Source organism: Homarus americanus, unplaced genomic scaffold (genome assembly GCF_018991925.1).
Source record: "Homarus americanus isolate GMGI-L3 unplaced genomic scaffold, GMGI_Hamer_2.0 scaffold41149, whole genome shotgun sequence".
Taxonomy (NCBI): domain Eukaryota; kingdom Metazoa; phylum Arthropoda; class Malacostraca; order Decapoda; family Nephropidae; genus Homarus; species Homarus americanus.
The window spans coordinates 417,448-424,016 of record NW_024756979.1 but is presented as its reverse complement, the minus strand read 5'-3'; positions in this window follow the sequence as shown (position 1 = coordinate 424,016).

Below are 6,569 nucleotides of genomic sequence, written 5' to 3'. Positions count from 1 at the left end.
ACCCTCCCTCCTGGGTTCATATAGTTGAGAGGAGGAGGAGTCAGCTGTGCCCTTACTCCCCGGCCGCCACCCGAGTTCTCTCATAGCAAGACCCATAAGGGACGAGACGTCAACAACACCAAAACTGCAACCTTTCACCTGTAGTGCAACCATATAGCACTTATTACCCCAGGAGGTCAACACCCCCAACGCTGCAGTAGAAAATCCAAGGGTACATAACTCAGGCTAATAGTGACGGAAAATACTAATTACTAAGCCCTTCTCAGATCTTATTATGATATAAATAACACACTGAGTCTGGTTTAGATCCTTGTTGTTGGTCGAACTAACGTTGATACAGACGCACACACACCAACGCCGCCTGTCATCATATACAGTTCTTCCATGGAGCCGACGGGAACAATCGGAGACACACAAGAACACGTTAATGTATGTGAGTGTGTGTGTGTGTGTGTGTGTGAGTGTGTGTGTGTGAGTGTGTGAGTGTGTGAGGTGAGTGTGTGTGTGTGTGTGTGTGTGTGTGTGTGTGTGTGTGTGAGTGTGTGTGTGTGTGTGTGTGTGTGTGTGTGTGTGTGTGTGTGTGTGTGTGTGTGTGTGTGTGTGTGTGTGTGTGTGTGTGTGTGTGTGTGTGTGAGTGTATGTGTGTATGTGTGTGTGTGTGTGTGTGTGTGTGAGTGTGTGTGTGTGTGTGTGCGTGCGTGTAAATCACCAGACGAACACAACATAGTGAGAGTCCTACTTACAAGCAACATTTGTTCACGGTCTATCCAAATAAAACACAGGACACGACAGGTACACAAAACTCACAGGTGAAGAGCACAATGGTGGCCCTTAATCCTTCCTCAAGTGGCGAGTTGTCAGGCTCTTACATAATGGACCGTACATTAAGAGCGGCGGCGAAACAGTAGACAATAGCACACGAGCCGAACTGGGGGGGCGTGACCTGGCCCGAGACTGGAAAAAAAAGGCTGCCATTATGTTATAGCTTTTATAGGGCTCACCAACTCCGCCTCTCATTTAACACTCCATTACCGAGTTCTGTGACAGCTGTTCACCATGGTGACGACTACCCCCCCACCCTGTACCACAATTGTTTTTTTCAATACCCCGCTACTATTATTGCAGAAGGACTGCCATTGCCACTACTACTACTACTACCTACTGCTAATACTGATTTTATATTATTACACCCCCACTACACAACTATAGCCTGACGAAACTGCCCCAGACGCTAACGCAGCTCACAAACGGAGACCTGAACGAAACTACTGACCGAGTTTTGGCACTGCACAAAACACCCAACCAACTGGTACCATCACGCTGTTCCAACCACCTCTACCACACAGCCTAAAAATTATCACACGACCGCAGCAGACAGTAGTTCCCCCAGCAGGCACCAGCCCCCCAACAAGAAACCAAACCGTCTAAAACAACATAGCGAGTCCTTATCGTTCTGTAAATCCCCACCAGGAGGTCACCCCTCTCTCCTCCACCCTGCGGTTCTGCCTGAGAACGCTGTTAATTAGTTTACCACCAACACGTACACGATACTCTGTGATCAAGTTGGTGGGTGTAGATTTAGATAGCATTTTGTTGTGACCATGCAGAAGCGGGCGGTAGGGAGGTTGAGGGGTAGTGGGTGGTGGTGTAAATGTAGTGGGGCGGTGGTGGTGGTAAAGAAGGTGAGTGGGCGGCGGTAAAGCAGGTGTAGGTGGAAAAAAGGTGTAGTGTAGTGGGTGTGAACTTGGTGTTGTGGGCGGGTTTACTACCCACGCCTACCTGGTACCTGCACGCTCACTTGGTACCTGCGCGCCCACCCTCAGGCATAGTAATGGACACTAATTCTCTCAAATGAACGTCACCCGCCTCACCGCTTGACCTCCCACCTATACTGACGCTCACTTGCTGCTGACCTAACCTCTGCTGACCTAACCTCTGCTGACCCAACCTCTGCTGACCCGACCTCTGCTGACCCGACCTCTGCTGACACGACCTCCACTGGTCAAATCTCTCCTGCTGACAGCGACTTCTTCAGATCTATTCTCTCCACCAGTACCGCCATTACTAACAACACAACAAGTACCACCACCACAACCACCACAACTACCACCATCACCAGCAGGAGAGACCAGGCAGGTAGAGGAAGCAGGCGCAGAAGGTACACCAAGATCTCGTCAGCCTCCACAGTACCTTGTCAATGGCTCTATTTATGTCTTATGGCTAATTTGCATCGATTTAACGCCCGGATGAATTACTACAGGGCGGGTTTATTTAGCCAGCAGCAGTACCCGACTACAAGTGAACCAGTACCGTACCACAGAGGCCGTCACTCATGTGGTGGTGGTGGTGGTGGTGGTGGTGGTGGTGGTGGTGGTGGTAGTGGTGGGTGGTGTGTGTGGTGGTGGTGGTGGTGGTGGTGGTGGTGGTAGTAGTGGTGGTAGGTGGTGTGGTGGTGGTGGTGGTATGGTAATGGTGGTGGTGGTAATGGTGGTGTGTGGTGGTGGTATGGTAATGGTGTGGTGCTTCGTCTCACAGTCACAGACTTTATTAGAATTCTCTCTCTCATTTATATTCTTATGTCTCAATTGTTTGTTACTAAAATTCTAATAAACACCGATGTTATGGATGAGAGAGAGAGAGAGAGAGAGAGAGAGAGAGAGAGAGAGAGAGAGAGAGAGAGAGAGAGAGAGAGAGAGAGGAGAGAGAGAGAGAGAGAGAGAGACGTTACGAGTTAAACACACACACACACACACACACACACACACACACACACACACACACACACACACACACACACACACACACAGGCTTTAGTGAAGAAAGCGGCCATAACTCTTGTACGTGCACAAGGTTCCCCACCTGTTCACCGTCCGGAGAATATACTGTACACACTCACTCACTTATACACATAATAGAACGTTCATGTGTGTGTGTGTTGTGGGTGTGTGTATGTATATATAATATATATATATATATATATATATATATATATATATATATATATATATATATATATATATATATATATATTCACCAAGCCCAAACACACGTATGAACTTACATAGTAATCAAGAAACGACCCCAAGCGCATATATACCACACACACACACACACACACACACACACACACACACACACACACACACACACACACCTGCATTATAACAACACCTGTGGCTAGAGAGCGTAAGGTCATCCAAGCCGTTATTAGCTGGAGCACATAACGTAAATTTCCCACCACCACAACACAACCACCTGCCCACCACCACAACACAACCACCTGCCCACCACCACAACACAACCACCTGCCCACCATGAAGGGCTACCGTGGTCATCAGATGGAGACAATCACCCGCTGCGTTGGTCAGCTGTGGATTAACACTTAATTGGACCGAGTGGAGGATTATCAGAAAGCCGAAGTTACTCAGTCCATCTAGATATTGACAGACCCAGCCCAGCCCCTACCACCCCCAGACACCATGTTTCATTTTCATCAACTCTCTCTCTCTCTCTCCCTCTTTCTGATGGTCGACATTCACCTCACCATGAAGCGTGTTTTAGCTAGACAATGACGTCGAATTGGAGGACATCGAAAGCTTTCTTACACAACCTTTGATGACTTGAAGACCCCGATTCGAATTTGTAGCGACTTCCAAACCTTCAGAATCTGACCGAAAAATTTATCCCGTGAAGAGAAGCATTGGCGTTTGTCATCTGCCGAAGTTTCCCTCTCCCTCTTTCCTCTTCTCTTTCACTCACAAGATATTAAGTGAAGCTAACTCAATACATGGTTATCGCTGCACACGCACACGCACACACACATACACACAACCAGAACCACCACGAATCCATCACACCAACACACTTTAAGAGACTTGATGGCGAGAACCGCCAGCAAGGAAACTACTAACCCCGGGAAAAACACGGCGGCTGGGGTAAGGAGGGGGCATGGGGACGGGGGAGGAAGGAGGGAGGAGAGACACGACAAACCACAATGAACGCTTGCCTGGCCTCGGGTTACTTCCCAACTAAATTCAAAGAGGCCATTATTACCCTAACACCAAAACAAGGAAAGAACCCCGCCCCCCACTAAACTACAGACCGATCTCCCTCCTCGAAGTAACTGGAAAAATCCTAGAAAAAATCATCAATAAACGTCTGAGAAATCACCTGGAAACAACAGAGTCAACTACAGACAATTCAGGTTCAGGAAAGGGAACTCTACCACAACAGCGATAGCCCTGACATGTGAAAACATAGCCAGAGCCGCGGCGAGTGGTAGACAATGTAATCTAACTCTCCGGGATGTAGCGAAGGCATCTGACAAAGTCTGGCATGACGGTCTAAAATATAAGATCCTCCAACTTGGACTTCCCACCAACATTGAAAAGTTGTTTTGCAACTTTCTTGACGGCAGAAATGCCACACTGAGGGTAGGACAACACACAGGAGAGACCTTCCCACTCATTTGCGGAGTCCCTCAGGGGAGCGTCCTCTCTCCCACCCTATATATTAACTACACAAGTGACACCCCGCCTCCCACTAGAATAGGTAACGAAGATATTATGTACGCAGATGACATCACTCAAATAACAACACATCAAGGAAAATCGCGAGCGTTACAGGTCGACAACACCAGGCGGGAATTAGAAAGGTTAAATAAATACAAAAAACAATGGAAAATCCAAACCAGTCTCTCGAAATTCACAGTGATACCCTTATGCAGAAGGAAAACCCATCCATTAGTAACCAATAATGCCCAGATAGAATAAAAAAGCAAAGGCACCTTCCTGGGCCTGCATATACCCACGACAGGTTACTCCCATCATGTCCACACCAGGAAGGAAAAGGCAAGAAGAGAGCTGAGAAAACTATACCGCTTTAAAGCGCTTCCTGAGAAAATAAAACTCCGCCTGGCGACATCATTTATCACAGCGATATTAACTTACCCAGCAGTACCTCTTCATACTATGAGCACCACTCAAATATTAAAATTACAGGTGGTCCAAAATGAAGCCCTAAGATTCATCACAGGTGAAAGATACCCCTTCACCAGAACCACAGCCGAGATGCATAGAGACCTGAAAATAAAACCCATCAACCAGCAGCTGCACACCCTGGCCAGCAAAATCTGGCAAAAGATAGAACGATCAGAGCAAGAACTACTTCAAAGACTCACACCAGATAACGACAACAACCATACATGGTTCTCAAAAAGTTACCAAATCTCAAAAGGTCCATTACCACCCCCGATCTACACGGCCAGGCAATAGACAACCTCCCTAGACCAGCATCCGCCAGTAGGGTCGGCGGAATATGAAATAAGGCCCTTAAAACACCCATATATGGGACAGGGTAGGATGTCTACTGTAGTGCCTGTACCAACAGAAAATAACTAACCCATGACACAACCCTAACACACTATTAGCCGAGCTAGACAGTCAGCCCGCCCTCTCTTACCTCCTCCTAAATTTCTTCAATTTACGAACTATAACTTCCTTCCCCCACTTCTAATCTTCTTTCACCCCTCCTTTCTCTCTATATATAAAAAAAAACTTAGTGAAAGTCGCATTAAAACTCCGAGAATGACTACACACCCTGAGACGAAGACCTAAGGAGGAGGAGGAGGAGGTATTATTCACGTACCTTACGCTAATACAAACTACCAGCTACTTAAAGTTGAGAACAGGAAGACCTGCTACTCTTCCTCCTCCTCCTTCCTTACACATCTATCTGGGGTGACGACTGTGATGACAGACTCTCTCTCTCTCTCTCTCTCTCTCTCTCTCTCTCTCTCTCTCTCTCTCTCTCATTAACACACACAACTACCCGGGAAGGAGGGAGAACGTGAAGACCTGCTACTCCCCCTTCCTTACATTAATATCCGGGTGGGGTGAGGAGGGGGAGGAGACGGCGGGAATAACTCCTCATCTTGGACAAAGTCGACGAAGTAAGGAAAACTTTTGATATTGAGAGAGAGAAAACTAAGAAATAAAAGATAAAGAAACATCTGGCGGTCAGTATTATTATTATTATGACGATGATGATTATGATGATGGTTATAATGACAATGATGACAACTTTACCACATCAGGCAGTCACTTTTGAGGGTAACTAAAATAATAAGAATAACGACAGCATGTTAAGGGTGTAGCCAAGGGTGACACAACCTTCACCCTGGCCACATACACGCATAAAACCACTTGGCTGTCATAACCTTTTATTTCGCCACTTACCACACAATGCCTGCCTCTTACGACCCGACAAAACTTCCGCCCATAACAACATGTTGTCGCCAGTTACTGCCCAGTCAACTCCTCCTCGCCATTTGCCATTTTCAAGTTCAAAAAAGATTCACGAAAAGTATTTAAAAGACGCAAGGTGGAGGATGAAAGGTGGGGGGCAAGGAGACAAGGGAAGGACATGACGAGGAGAAAGTCGCTTGTGGTAAAAACTTGAGAGAGATACAGAGAGAGAAAGAGATAGAAAAGATAAAAGACAGAGAGAGAGAGAGATATCCCTGATTAATTACAACCCATTTTATGTCCCGTTCACAGTAGCTCTTCAAC